This window comes from Cyanistes caeruleus, chromosome 2 (genome assembly GCF_971803275.1).
Source record: "Cyanistes caeruleus chromosome 2, bCyaCae1.hap1.1, whole genome shotgun sequence".
In the NCBI taxonomy this organism is placed as follows: Eukaryota; Metazoa; Chordata; class Aves; order Passeriformes; family Paridae; genus Cyanistes; species Cyanistes caeruleus.
This window is the reverse complement of record NC_141702.1, coordinates 106,457,846-106,472,867: the sequence shown is the minus strand read 5'-3', so window position 1 is coordinate 106,472,867 and position 15,022 is coordinate 106,457,846. Positions and strand designations below refer to the sequence as shown.

At 37.8% G+C, this 15,022-nt stretch overlaps 1 long non-coding RNA gene across 1 annotated transcript in view; it reads right to left on the bottom strand.

The window, feature by feature from the left end:
* Positions 1 to 15,022, bottom strand: part of LOC111926326 (uncharacterized) — a 148,144-nt gene that overhangs the window by 111,455 nt on the left and 21,667 nt on the right. The window lies entirely within an intron of this gene.

The following is a 15,022-nucleotide window of genomic DNA, read 5'->3' as shown; positions in this document are numbered from 1 at the left end:
GTGAAGAAATAAAATCATGCCACTGGTAAATATCTTTCATTGTCTGGTATCTGGATGCTTTGATTTCTGTTCAAATACAAAGGAGCAGGACAGGTGAAATAATTTCTGAACAAAATTGTTTAAATATGTCAAATGTAGCTTGCAGAAAACCAGATATAGGTCCCCAGAAATGTGAAAAGCAAGCACATCTCTCTAGAACCTCAAATGCATTTGTCAGGCCAAGAGCTCACTTCTTCAGCACTTTATGTAAAACTGCTTGGAGAATGTGTTTCTTTTATACTGTCGTTCTGCTACACCTCAAATCACATGAGAATGGGAATTTCCTTCAGTAACAAAGACTCCTTCAGTTCAAGACAAGACCTGAAGCTGTTCTGGAAGTGCCAAAGCTCCTCAAGTTCAGGATGCCTCCTGAAACCAGGAAGATGCTCACCAGTTTTTTTTCAAATAGCAGGAGGGAACTATAAAACTCCTTTCAAACAGTGTCCATCTGAAATCATACTATAAATCATTTTGAAACAAAAATAAATAAATAACAACAAAACCAACAGCAACAAAAGCTTTCCATTAGAGAGGAAGATGGCTTTGCACCCAAGGCAGGGACATTCAGCTGGAGGTATCTGGATACAGTTCTCAGCTCCAACTATTTCCCAGCCCTATTACAGTGACATCTGGGAAAATCACAACCAACCTCTCTTATCACAAAAAGTGATAGTCAAAATCTTCTTTGCTGCCATGATACTTTAAAATGTAAACTCCTCATGTTCAGGAATACATGCACACTTAACCTATTCTTTGAATAGTGAGATAAAAAATCATTCTGCAAATGTGTTGGATAAAAATACTCCACATGTATTTGAGAAGATTTCAAGGCTTTTCTGCACCACAGGTTACAAGCCTTTTAATCATTAATACTTTTATCTATTATAGGTACATATAAATGGCAAAAAACCTGCCATAGATATTGAATGATAAACCCAGACAGACTTAAAAAAGTATTGATTTGCTCCAGCTGCACTGCTGTTATGGGGTTGTCTCTCATGGATTGCAGCAGGGATAAAATGCAAAAAATTATCCCTAAAGGAAAACATTAGGTCTCCACTGTAAAAATAAGATTTGTTTTAAACAGATCTGAAGCTGAGGACTTAGGATTTACAGTGGTAAAGAAATAGAATGTATATGTTAAAAAGTGTGACTCCAGAATAGAACAGAATAAGGTGGAAAGAATATTTGAAGGTTCAGAAGCCACCCAGGCACCACTGCCTACATCCTCCCCACCTATTTATTTCTTCTTTTTCTGAGTTTCATTATAAAGAAATGAACTATTCACATAGAGGGTCAATCAACCCTGTGCAATCTCCTTCCAAATATCTGTCCTGGCACCAAATCCAGCGCTTCTGTCTCTGTTGCTAAAAAATGATGTTTTTGAAACAAAATGAACATAAAAAAATTAAGTTAAATATTATTTTGTTAATCTATGCTCAATAATTATGCCATTAACAAATACATTAAGCCTCAGCCTTTACTTTATCATATAAATAAAAAATTCCATTATATTATTTATTGTGTTCCAGAGTACAATACCATGTGATACAAAAAAAATAAATAAATAAAATTCACTTCTCAGGGAAACCAGTCCTTGATCATTTTTATTGATGTCATTTGAAGTGACTGGTGCCCAAGATCTCTGGGAAAAAGAAAAGCCCTACCAATCTCATGCACTTGTCACTGAAATCAGCTGCAAATTAACGATGTATGACTTAAAGCTTCAAGTTCCAGTGGCATTTTTATACTGACATCTCCTTGGAAGGAGATCAACTCCTGAAATATTAAAACATCCAACTCATTCTTTAAAACTGGAGGTTGTATGCAGACCACAATTTTAAGACTTTCTGATTTTTGTCTTTTACCAAGGATACCTGATTTACCTTAGTTATTCCCTGGACACCTTGTTATTCTCTTCTCTGTGATCCCTCTACCTGACCTCCTTTCTCAACATGATCTCTTCACTTTCTGCTCATGTAGAGCAGAAAATTATGGGGGTTTATTATTTATTTGTATTTATTCTTTTATTTTTATTATTTATTTTATTTCCATAATCCATAGTCCAGCCAGTGTATGTTCTCCTTTTAGTGAACCACTTTGATTCACAATTTATTACTCTGGCATAAAGAGGGATGAACATCACATTCAAAATCTGTTCTACATTAAACTGTGTTGTTATAATTCTCCACAGTGAAGAAAACAGGATAATCTCCAAGCAGGTTGCTCCTAGTGCTTGAAACCACACCAAGCATGATGGTTTTTAAAGATTTCCCTTTCATCTCAAATGTCAGGCCAGCTTTTGGACATAAAAAGTTCTCAACACAGAAGGCAAGAGCCAAGCCTGACACAATTCTTGGAGCAGAGCTGATTTTGCTGCTTCAAAATAGCAGGATACTTGGGGCAGAAACCAATACATGGGAACTGCTGAATGGGCAGTTTCACTCCCTCCAATAACCTGAGGGTTTCATTTATAAAAATAGTTAAAACTTACAATATTCACACAAAGAACTGAATCAGCAAGATGCAGGATACCCACAGCCACTTGAAGGAAATAATAAACTACTCTGAGATAATATCTCCTATAAGTACTATTCTTATTGATTATGGCAGCACACAGTGAGAGCTTTATGAAGTGGAATTGAATTTGCCTTACAATATATACTGATTATATTGTGTAAATTCTGCTGCACTACTCCATTTCCTATGGGATGCAGACAAACTCTTCTACACTCCCAGGGGGTGATAAACATGATGAGGCTGAATGCTTTGTATTTCTCCCTCTTTGTACACTCACACTCCTGTCTGCCAGCCAATTAACTTGGACCTTGGGAGAGAAGTTCTCAATTCACACTGCAAAAATGGACATATAAAGGCTCTAGTTTCTAATATACTGCAATATGAAAAATACTTTAAGGCTACAGTTAGCTTTCTTTATTAACTGTTTTTATGAATTTTATGCTCTTTCTCACCTGACCATATTGCTACAGTGGCTGCACATTATGGAGTGCTCCTGTCAGCACGGGTTGATGTGCACTCCAAGGGCAAGACTTTATTTAAATTCAGTGCACTGAGACTTTATATTAAAGGCACCTTCCTGAGGAAGTGCTCCTCAGAGTTACACAAGCTCATCAGTGAGCACATGGGAAAAAACAGAGTATATGTACCTTGGCCCAATAGCCTGAGGCTCTAGAATACTCAGCTCTAAATTAGGAAATGAAGTCAGATAAGAAACACAAAATTCAAACACACACCAACTGCAGGATGTACAAACCTCTATGATAACCAGCTACGTGGGCCAGGATTGCTTGTTTAATTACATTCACTTCATATGCAGACTGAGATCATTAAGAAAGAGAAAATAACACTTCCTCAAGAATTGTCAGAAATCATATTATGCACAAGAGCTTAGATAACCTAGCAAGAGATTTATAAGCAATTTATAGTTTACCTAAAACTACCTTGTTCCAGAGGTCACAAAACACCACCAAAACAAAAGGAGAAATGGTAGTAAACATGCAAAAATATCCATATTACATTCTAAATACTTATGTGCTGACCAAAGAGGCTACTTGAAAATTTTCCACAAAGGTCTGTTATGGTTTTTAGTGGAGCAATGGATTGGTTGGATATCTGGGGAGCTTGCTGAGGCCATAGTGACCCCCTTCCTCTGAGACACTGCAGTGAGAAATGCAGAGGTAACAGCAGGAGGGAAGGACAGTGCTGCCCTTTGAGAGAAGGGTGGTTGGGCAAATGAAGGCAATTTATCACTCATACCCTGAGCACACACCTGGGACCTGAGCCATCCTTCACCTCCCATTGGCGCCCGCTGCCTCCCGCTCCTCACACACCTGCTGGGCACTTCCCGGGAAGCTCCAAACCCACACCAACTCCTTTCTGAGTTCCTCATCTCATCTCTCATCCTGTCTCTTCTGCTCCTAAATATCTTCTGTTTCTGAGATCATTAACCCCACTGACTCCTGCCTACACTTCATCCCTCTCCATCATCAACTCCTTCCCATGCTCCACAGCCCCTCATTAGGGTACATTGCCTCAAAAGCAAACAAACACCTAACAATCAGTTCTGCTTCTACCTAAGGTTTCATTTTCTCTTTTTGTATCTGATTTTCGTAGATTTTGCACCTTTTTCTCCATGACTGTGTTGACTTGCTCTCATTTTTCTCCCTCCTCCACCTTTAAAAGTTGTTTGTCAGTACAGTCAACCAGGTAAGTGATACTTTTCTGTCGCCTCCTTCACACCAAACCAGATATTTTAAACAGAGGGGAGCTGCAAAGTATCTCCTGACCAGTAGTCATGGACTCTAAGGTAATAATTATATTCTTTGCCTTTCAAAATAGCCTCTTATGATCCCTTTTTATCCCAAATACTCAAATAATTTTGGAGCCAACATTAATCTAGCAATATATGCCATTGAAATTAATGCATTTCCAGATAATAGGAAGCTCCAATGTATCTCAAATTTAAAGTGTACCCTAGAGTAATAAAACTCCAGGAACCACCCACAGCTAATTTATTTCAGATGTATGTATAAGGTTCAGATTTTATTACATCCCAGCAGAACAAGGCAACCTTAACCTCCACTGGATTATTATCATTTCCAAATTATTTGCCCATCCTGCTTTATATCTTAGGGAGGTTTGTATCAAACACGTTGTTAGAACAGCCAAACCTCTGGAGTGGGATTTGCTTTGGTGGAAATGATTAAAAACAAGGAGGGCATTACAGCTCCAGTAATGTATGTTTAAATTATACAACTGACAGCTGCAATCTCAACTAAGGAACTGACTGAAGCATTTGAGCAGATGCCTGAACTGCTCCTTTCATGGTTTCTCCTCCCTCTGTGTGAAGGTGTATGGTTGTGGGTACCTTCAGCAGTATGAGGATATATTCTGTAAAGTATATGATGCTACTGGCTTTACGGTATTTATATTTCATATTGTGCATACTCAAATACTGTCTGAATCTAATTGAACATCCCGTGTTCTCCATCCATAAAAAAACAAAACTAAAAACAAAACAAAAAAACCCTACCAACTTTGCATGATATTTTTCTCCACATTTACAAGTTCACAATGCTAGTCTTGAGAGTCTGCTTCCCTCTTTGTATCCTCTGTATCTCCAGGAACCTCTGCTGACATCCAGGACAACTCCTACATGCATGAAGTTAGCAGCAGCAGTATTTTAGTGGAAATACCTGAATTTCTATTGCTCTCATAGCAGTTGTGGAAAGTAGCAGCAGTTATGCAGCTGCATTTCATAGCTCCTCTGTAAATATATAGAGACAAACTCTTTTTCATAAGTCTTCAAGGCTTGCAGGATTCAGGAAATTTGATAAATTCATGCATCTGCCTTTCTGTTAAAGAATTCTGAAAGGGTGGCTGTTTTGGAAGACTGGGAATTGCTTTTAATTAAACAAACCAATTTCATGGTTACTTATTCGTATGAGCAGATGCAAAAAAGTGTTATTACATAAGGGTTCCCAACCCACTGGGCAGTACCCTGCTGCCCATCTGTTCTCATCAGGACAAGGCACAATACTGAGGCCTTTGAAACACAGCTCTGGAACGGCATTTAAATCTCCCTAGGGACAAAGTTAAACCTCAACTTCATGGGAAATTCTGTATTTGCTCTCAGAAAAAGCAGCACAATGTACCTGGGCAAGGAGGCAGAGCCTGCAGATCCTGTTGTGAATGTGAAGGGAACTTCAGCATGCACATATCCACCAGCTGAGAGCCTGCTCCCATGTTTGTAGTTCAAATCTATTAAAGGCCATCTACACTGTAATTTGCCTTTGTTAAATTTTAAACTCCGTAAGCTAAATTGCTGCAAATAAGTATGTGGAACCTCTTATTTCCATTAAAGTCTGATTTTCAGTACAGCTCAATTCAATTAGGAACAGCCTTTCTTAACTAAGTCTGTCCACAGCAGTTTAATTTTTTTTCCTTTAAGCAGTGTAGTGAACAAGTTTGAATTTCCATGCAGACAATTCCCACCTTAACTTTCTCATTATCACTGTTCAGAAAACAGCAATATATTTCTAAATGAGTACTTCATGCAGCCTTTTCTCAATTATACTTTTCCAATTATTGCCTTTTCCACATTAAGAACCTGGATTTTATTACATATCTTGACTGAGATTTGAAAGATGCCTGTTCAGTAATTCTTACACACTCACTGAAGGCAAGCAGATAAGCTTTCCACATGACCTAAACTAATAAAAAAACTCTTTACCTTCACTTTTCCTGGTGACTTATACCAGTCACCAGCAGTTACATTTTATATAAGTACAATGTGTATTTACATATTATATATATATATATATATATATATATATATAATGCACAATAATATACAATCATGATGAGATGGTTTGGTTAGCATAAGGTGCAGAGAGATATGGAGGAAGGTTGAAAGATTCTGCTTTCACCAGTATTTTATTCACTGTCCAAAACCTGTGAAAAGAATCTAAATAAAATGAAATCAATACACTCCTCTCATGAAAGATGTGAGATCAGATGCTCATTTTTCCTTTCTTAAGAAGCTCAGAAAAGAACAAAGGTGTTAAGAAAACACAGTGCTGAAGCCATTAGCCTCATCAGATAGCAGTGCTATCTCCCTGCAGCTACAGATTGCTGCCTGCTTTATTTAACAAATTCCATTCTCACAGGTGCATATTTATGTGCAGATACTCCTGTGATTATATCCTCCCATGAATATAAATCCCCACTTAGGAGTTATCAACCTTCATTCATATATATGCACACACAGCCATTCTGAACATAATTGTGACAGTGCCACAAAGAGATTCTCATCAATTTCATACAAGAAAAAGCAGATTTTAAAGCCCTCTAAAATGTACTCAAATGTTCACACATTATCTGACCAGAAAAGAGGGGTCAAAGGTAATAATCCTAAATTGCTAAACTGTTTGCGGCATTTCATGTTAAAGTTACAAATATTATCAATAGGAGGCTTTGGTTTACACAAAACACTTGGTCAAATAAACTGGCAACCAATAAACTGAAAACAAACTGAACTTGCAGCAAATATAAGCCATATTTTGGTTGAACATAATTTAGTGTAGACAACTACATGGGAGAAGTTTGAAGATCAGAAAGAGAAGGAGGGAAAGCAGAGCATCAGCTTTCTGTACAAGGCATGACACAGCTCCTCAACCAGATAAAAAATTTACACCTACATGGCATCAAACAGCTTACAAAGTAGCCTGGTGGGGTGAAAGAGCAGAAATAAGTTTGAAGCTGGAAACATGATCCACCTGAGAAACAACACAACCAGGATTTCCCTACAATAATGTACAAAACCTAATTAAATCTCCATGTTGTAGACACAGAGTTAAGTTGACATATCATGGAAATTTTGATAGTACAGTCACACCCTAAGGAGACAGAGTGGGACACTCTGATTGCTTTGTTGTGCCCTGGTATGCAAAAACAACTCTGCAGCCACACTGCAAGGGTTACCTTCTCCACTGCTTTCATAAACCAAGGGAGAGATAAACATTTGCCTTCACACAGCAGGTCTGATTGATGAGAGATGTGTGGCCTCAGCTGGTGTGCAAAAACACCTTTGTTCTAATTAATCTGAATTAGGTATTTTAAGAGAAACAGAGAAACTGATGATGACAATTTCTGGCTCTGGAGAACACAGCAGGGATGAGTTGCTCATGTCTTTTCCTACAGCATGACAAGCACCATGACTTTCTCCACTTCAGTCTTGCATTCATCTGCCTTAAATCCAACCATTATATCAGCCTTCAAAGTTCTTTTCAGCTTTCATTACATTTTTCCACAAGTCAGAGGTTCCCATGCTTTAAGTGTGTTCAGTGTTCCTTGCCACAAGCCAGGTTTTACATGTGGCCATACTGAATATTGTCTCCTTGTGCCTGCCTCACCGAGGAGTTGAGCATTATTCAGAGCTTTCAGTTTGCTCTTTCTGCAAGTGACACACTTCACCCAAACTGGAGTTGCCTGCACAACTAAATTTGGGATGATTTTGCATTTTCACTTGCAGAGTAAAAGAGAAATGTAAAATACATTAGGGTTAAAAAGCAGTCCCTTTAGGCACTGCATGAGAAACACAGATGTGTAAAAATTAATGTCTGCTTACAAATATATTCTGAGACACATTTACCTGTTTCATTCCATTTAGCAGGGCCCACAGAAATACTATTTTTTTAACAAAAATGCCACAATCTATTGAATTCAATCCTCTTGAGATATCTGTGACTGATATCCCTAAGGGTGGAACAGGAGTCTCTGAATGAATCCCTCAAAATGAACACTCAAGGATGGGCAAGGGTGAGCCCAGGAAGCTCAGAGCACAACACAAAGCAGCTGACTTTGTGGAACCACAGCAGTGATCAGAACAGAATGGCAAAAGCAATGATGTGGTTCACCTAAAACTAACAAAATGTTTTCAAATAGAGGAACAGGTGGCTGGCTTCAACCCAAATATTCCTTCCTGGCAACAGAGGATGCCAAGCATCCTAAGGGTAAGAATGTAAAGGCAGGTAAAGCAAATCACATTGGTATTGTGATTTATTCATTTATTTTATTTAAATGGGCAGATTGATTGCAGTTGTTAAATTTTTCTAAGTGTAATTTATATCTGCATTGTGTTTTTTATATATTTTGTACCACTCCGCTAAACCAAAAATTGCATGGAACATTAAATATCTTTTAGATAAGTAAGTTTGACATTAAACATTACACTCTTCAGGCATGGAATATTTAAAATAATCTTGTTTGAGGATATTGGACTCTGACAATACTTATGACAAACTTCAAATCAATGCCTTTATCAATGAAATATAGAGTCTCAAAACAGGGATGTCTAAATTTTTAAAGTCTATTTCCCACAAATCCATGTGCATTAGCATTCATTATATCCCATTCATTAAACTCTGTATCATTTAAGTCTCACCATAACCATTCCCTTGGATTACAGATATACTGACCTGAAGTCCATTGTCCCATAACAAAACTTTAACATTACCATCCTCTCTGGAATTCTCAAAATGTTATAAGGTTATTTTCTAAAAAGGTAGGAATGTCAGAGAGACAGTTTAATATAAAATTTTCCAAAGTTGAACTGACTCTTTTTTAGAGTTAAGCAACTTTAATGAATCATTTCCTTAATCCACATAATTTCCTTAATCCACAGAGACATTTGTGCTGGTAAAATGTGTTCCACAAGACACCTACAGTGCCAGAAGAGGACAGTTTCCCGTGTATCAGGGACACATTGAAGATCGATGCTTTCCTTAACAAATGCCTGGTGATTTGCTGCCAGCACTATATATTATTACACTGCATTCCTCTTGTTGGGATTCAGTTCCACCTTTTGGGATTCAATGATTTTCAAGATCATTTACTTACTGGCTTATGCATGACACAAAGCAACAGTTTGTCTGGTTTCCCTCCTGGTGCTTCCTATGCCGTGGATTTCAACACTGCACTTATACCTCTCTCCAGGCTCCCATTATAACATGACTGTGATATAAATTTCCTTCACTCATCATGGTAAGTAAAATGTTTCACTCAATGCAGTAAGAACATTGCAAAGCAATTTTCTGGTTTCTTTTGAACTAGAGATTGTCTCACTTCTTTGAATAAAGCCTGCCTGACACACAAAGGTTATTTTCACAAAGTAGAAAAAGCCCAAAACTGCTTTCTCCTCTCATTATGATGCACAAAGGAAAATGCTTCAGTATTTTAGCACACCAGCTGAGGGCCCCCCAAAAAGAATTGTTTATTATGGAAGAACACCCAGACAATTCAAAAATCCACCTTTCCAGGTAAATACCTGCTGTCTTCCATGGAAAGAGTCAACACCCAGGGGAATGGGGTAGAAAGACTGTGTCCACCAGCCCATTTCATTTGTAACCAACTGCTGTGAATCAACAGACCAAAGTCAAGCAATTAAATTTTCTTTAATGCATTTATGAGCTACTCAAAGCACACGAGTTGGATGTTTCATGTCACATAAAACAGCTCATATCAGCACTTTGCAAGCATTCATTTGTATTTTTAAGATGCATAATTTTAATAGCAATAACTGTGGAAGAAAATAACAAATAAAAAAAAAAAGAAGAAAAAAAAAATAGAAATAAAAAAAATCATCAGAATCCAAGAGTGGGCCTGCATTGTTATCCATGCAGACTCCATTGATTCCCATGGCATTTAGGCATCTAGGTGCAAATTTCAGGACAAGGGCCTGATTTATAAAGGTCCTTAAAGCTAGGAATAGAAATCATAATCATTTTGAAAATCCCAGCAGGTCCTTATTAGTCATAATTAGTCACTTAACTGCCTCATTACTGTTGGCTCAATTCTCAGCTGCAAGCTGAGGCACACCATGTTCCTAAAAGTTCTTCAGTTCAATCTCAGCTAGCTCAGCCACGTGTCAGTGCTTTATCCCTGGTTTCAGTCATCAAAGAGTTGGACAGAGTAGAACAAGTGTACACAAGGCAGCAACGACTTGTTATGAAACAAGGGTAGACAGGGCATAGAGAAACATCACTCTCCAAAAGCCTGCCCTGCAATCTACAAGTTGTAAAATGGCTGTTTTCTGTCAGAATTGTTCAATGGGATTTGCTCTAGGTCTCCTCCTAAACTGTTGGACCAATTGGCTGATAGGTCACGAGTCTAGGTCTTGGCAATCTGGTGGGAAACCACCCAAGAAGTTCCCCCAGAAGTGAATAAACTTCCCTGCTATTTGTCAGGCTTAGTGAAATGCAGGTAAATGAGAATTTATAGCAGTCTTTAATCCTCCAGACCCTGTACCCTCTGATGTGCTTCTAACTTCTTTAAAAATCACCTTAAGTCATCTCATACCTGCGGTCAAGCAAGTACAGGACCTGCAGTAGTTTAATCCTATTTTTCTCTCATGCCCTTGATGAATTAATTTACTTGAATAAGTGAGTGGGACTCTCTATTACAAGTCAAACCTCTCCTTTTGCAGCCTCAATACATGAGAGAAGCTGGAGCCTCTTGCATGGATCTGTTCACTGTCATCCAAAAAATCCAAACAAAAAGCTGTCCACCTCAGCTCAAAAAACTGCATACACTATAAATAAAAATATTGGACTACCCACACATAAACCTTTGAGAACTGCACTGGCTGCTGATTATGGACCTTACATGAAATACTACTGCTTTCAGAACAGCAATATCATTCCAGATATTAGAATATGTTCATCCAATGCTCACATTCTTGTCACAAACTGCATTTATTCTAATGTGATTCTGGGCAACCTGAGCGAACATTAAAAAAAAAAGCAGGACTTCCACAATTACAAGATAGAAAAGTAATCAAGATCTGTCACCTCCCTACAAATTGCTTTCATAAATCCTCAAAACTTGAATTTGCTATTTAGGAACTTCCAACGTATTCTGAACAAATCAGGAAAATCTGCAACAAAAACAATTTATCTGCACCAGCTCCACATCCACTCATGGTTTATTGTGGGCTCATTGTTCAAAGCTACTCACATTTTGGTGGAGGAAAATGCTCTTGAGGAAGTGGATGTCCAACCCATCCCTGGAAACAGGCCTGGCAAAAGCTCAGCTTCAACAGGAAGTGAGCAAAGGACCACTGCTTGCACCAAGAAGCTGTCAGTACAAATGTGGTACAAATTTCTGTAATAAATACTCCTTCAACTCCATTCACAGTTTAATTAAGTCCCCAGTTTAATTACCACAGCCAAAAAAAAAGCACTGATCAGGGCCACAACTCCACATGAAATAGCTAAAATGCTGTTTCCATTTTTAAATTAAGTGCCTGAAAAATATTCAAAAGAAAATTAAACCTTTCTATAACAAGACCATGAAACTTATCATAGATACATTTAAAACAAGCATAGCTTCAATTGGGTAAGAAAGCAAGATAAAATTTTAAAGTTGCTTGGTAATGTTTGAAATATAGCTTGGTTATATTTACTGACAAGTAGGAAGTTATCTGAAATGCAAAAGTATTTAAAAGTAATTTCTGGGCTTTGGGGTTTGACTTAGAGCTTTTCATAGAAGTTCTTATTAAAGAAGCCTTCATTCATCTCAATAATGTGAAAGATGACATAAATAATCTGTTGCTACAGGGTTTTAAAGAAGATTCAATCCTCACATCATTGCAATTAAGAGCAAAAGTGAAAAAAATCCCACCAGCTTTTATGGGGAGCTGATAGCAATCAGAGTTCGTTGATTTTACTGTTTCTGGCTGACAAATTGATGTGAAAACATTTATAGTACACCATAAATAGAGCTTAGAGGCAGTCAAAATATACAAGGCAGAATGAGACTCCTTAATAAGGGAACATTTCTAGATATGAGCATCACTGGCGCTCTGACAGGCCTGGTAAAATCTTAGCCAAATTCATGGAGATTTGGTCCTCCAGAGTCTTGGGCAGCACATGGCCACAGGAGTTTCAAAGTCAGCAGTGTGTTTCTGGCTTGCAACTTTGTATTCCCTGAGGTCTCAGATGCCCATTATCCTAAAATATTCTCAGATATTTTTCAGACAAATTTACTCTTCTCTCATCTCACAAAATTCAGAGGGTGAAAATGAACACTCCTGTGTAGGTGGAGAACAGGAGACTGTTAAGGAGTCACTGTTACCCTGTGTCACCCTTTACTAAAATGAGACCCCTACAAGCCAATTTCTTAATGACAATTTGTATCCCAATTACACACCTGATATGCAGGCCTTGAAGCTGTTTATTGCATTCCTGATAACTTTAGACTTTGTCCTGGTTTGTCCAATATTCATGGAATTTATTCTTGTCAAATCAACTTGCACCAGCAAAAGATCTTATCTTAGGCATTAGGCCCTTTCTCAGGAGGTGAGTGTTTTAGACTCTGACATTATTTCTTACATTTGAACGAATATAATACACTTTAATTAGTGGCTTAAAAAAGTTATTTCATACTGTGTTACAAACTGTGGCTTCAGTTACTAAGGAAAAACCAAGCAAATCTCATAACCAGATGCTGACAGATAGAAAAATCTAAGGTCAATAGACCTGCTGTTTCCTAAAGTAAGGATGCAAACCTAATAACACATAATTTCTTTTAAGCATTTACTGGACCATAGTAGATTCAGTAAGAATCAAAGATCTCACTACTATACAGAGCAGAATTCTTTTTTGCCTGAATCATGAAACAAAATGTGATTACTGCTCCTAGTATCACATTTCCTTTCCAAGTTTAACATGATGTTCATATACTTCCATGGAGGTCTAACTCCAAAGAACAAGGTATATTGACATATATAAAATATATATAAATAGTTACAGTGGCATGCCAAGCTTAACAGTGCTGATGATTTAGTACCTAAGTGGAAATTAGATCATTTTACATAGTTATTAACTAAAGATTATTTGTTTAATTTGCTTTTCTAATTTTCATATCTGCAGAAAATATTGCACATTTGTAACACCTGAAGATCCATTGTGGAGTTTAGCCAGGGTGTTGGAAATTATATAACTTTCCTAAATAATTAGTATGAAAAGTGAGAAATCAATAACCAATAGAGGATAGAATACTGATAAATTAAGTGAATTACATAACTTAGAACCAATGAGCATTAATTTCTTTGATTGCTAAAAATGTATAAATAAGTAAAAAAATTTTACATTAGCATCTGTGTGGAGGCCATAATTTTGTGGGCCACACACACCCCCTGGACAAGAATAAAACAATGCCTTCCTCACCAACATTAAAACACAGTGTTAGGGGGTCTTATTTATCCCAACAGCTTCACAGAATTTTGGTAACAAGGGAAGTGTTTAACTGATTACTGCATAATAAACAATTTCATCAGCACTCTCCAGAATGCATTACTAAATATGCTGTACAAGCACTGCAATCAGGTACTATCCAAATTCTAAGGAAGTAAAGATAATCCAGTCATTTTCTGACAAGCAGCAGAAAATACGCCCGGAATTAAAAAGCTCTCCACAACAGCAGTCATTGGTTCCAGTCCCTGTGCAGCTATTCCTTCCCTGCAGATTTCCTGAGGAGAGCTGCTGGGCTGGCTCCAGACCCAACTTTCCAACAACTCAGCCACCCTGGCACCCTTTTGCCCCAAAGCCAACTTGGGAGTTTGCTTACTTGACAAACACCAGATTCAAAACATGTTCTGTGCTCTCAAAGTCAGCCAGAGAAGTTCAGAAATGGAAGAGTTTCAGCTCCTTGTGCTCCTTGTGCAACTTTGCACCTCTCCATGATGTGTGTGTGATATTAACTCAGTTTTTCCTTCCTGCTCCTGTAATGCTTCTTGGTTTCTTTCTATCCCTCAACCAAACAAGATGGAGCCTTGGTTTGTTGCCTCTTTACCACTACAGAAAGGTGAGGAGTGACCTGGTTTGGACATTTGTGCTGACTTCAGGTGTGTGGTCAACATTGGGACCACCAGGAGTTGGTAGGATTTTATGAGGAAGTAGTTTCAGGCTGCCCCTGGACTAAACACTGTTTAATTCGAGAGCAAACCAAAAAAAAAGTATTTTTACACTCTCAGAGCTGCTCTAAGTCCTTTACTCCAGATGGGGTCCATCTGCCACCTCCTACTTTCTACATTCTTATTTCCACGTGAATTGTTAGATACAATATCAGTAATGTCAGTGGCACTGAACACTGGGACTGGCTAATGGTTTCCCCCTTTGCCTGGTTGCTTATTTTCTATCATTTCCTACCTATAAATTAGCATTTATCTTGCTGATAGGGACCATTATCGAGTTGAAATCCATATTCTACTGAAATGAATCACTTAATTAAGACCACAGTGCGATTCTTACTGTGTAGAAGAGTATTTTCCCAGTCATTTTCAGTACACTGAGTACTGCTATAGCTACAGGAGCAATGCAGTGTAATAATATACTCGGGAATAATAATTTGCACTTGTACAGGGTAAAGGTGGTTAATATTTTTTGAAGAACACCACAGGATA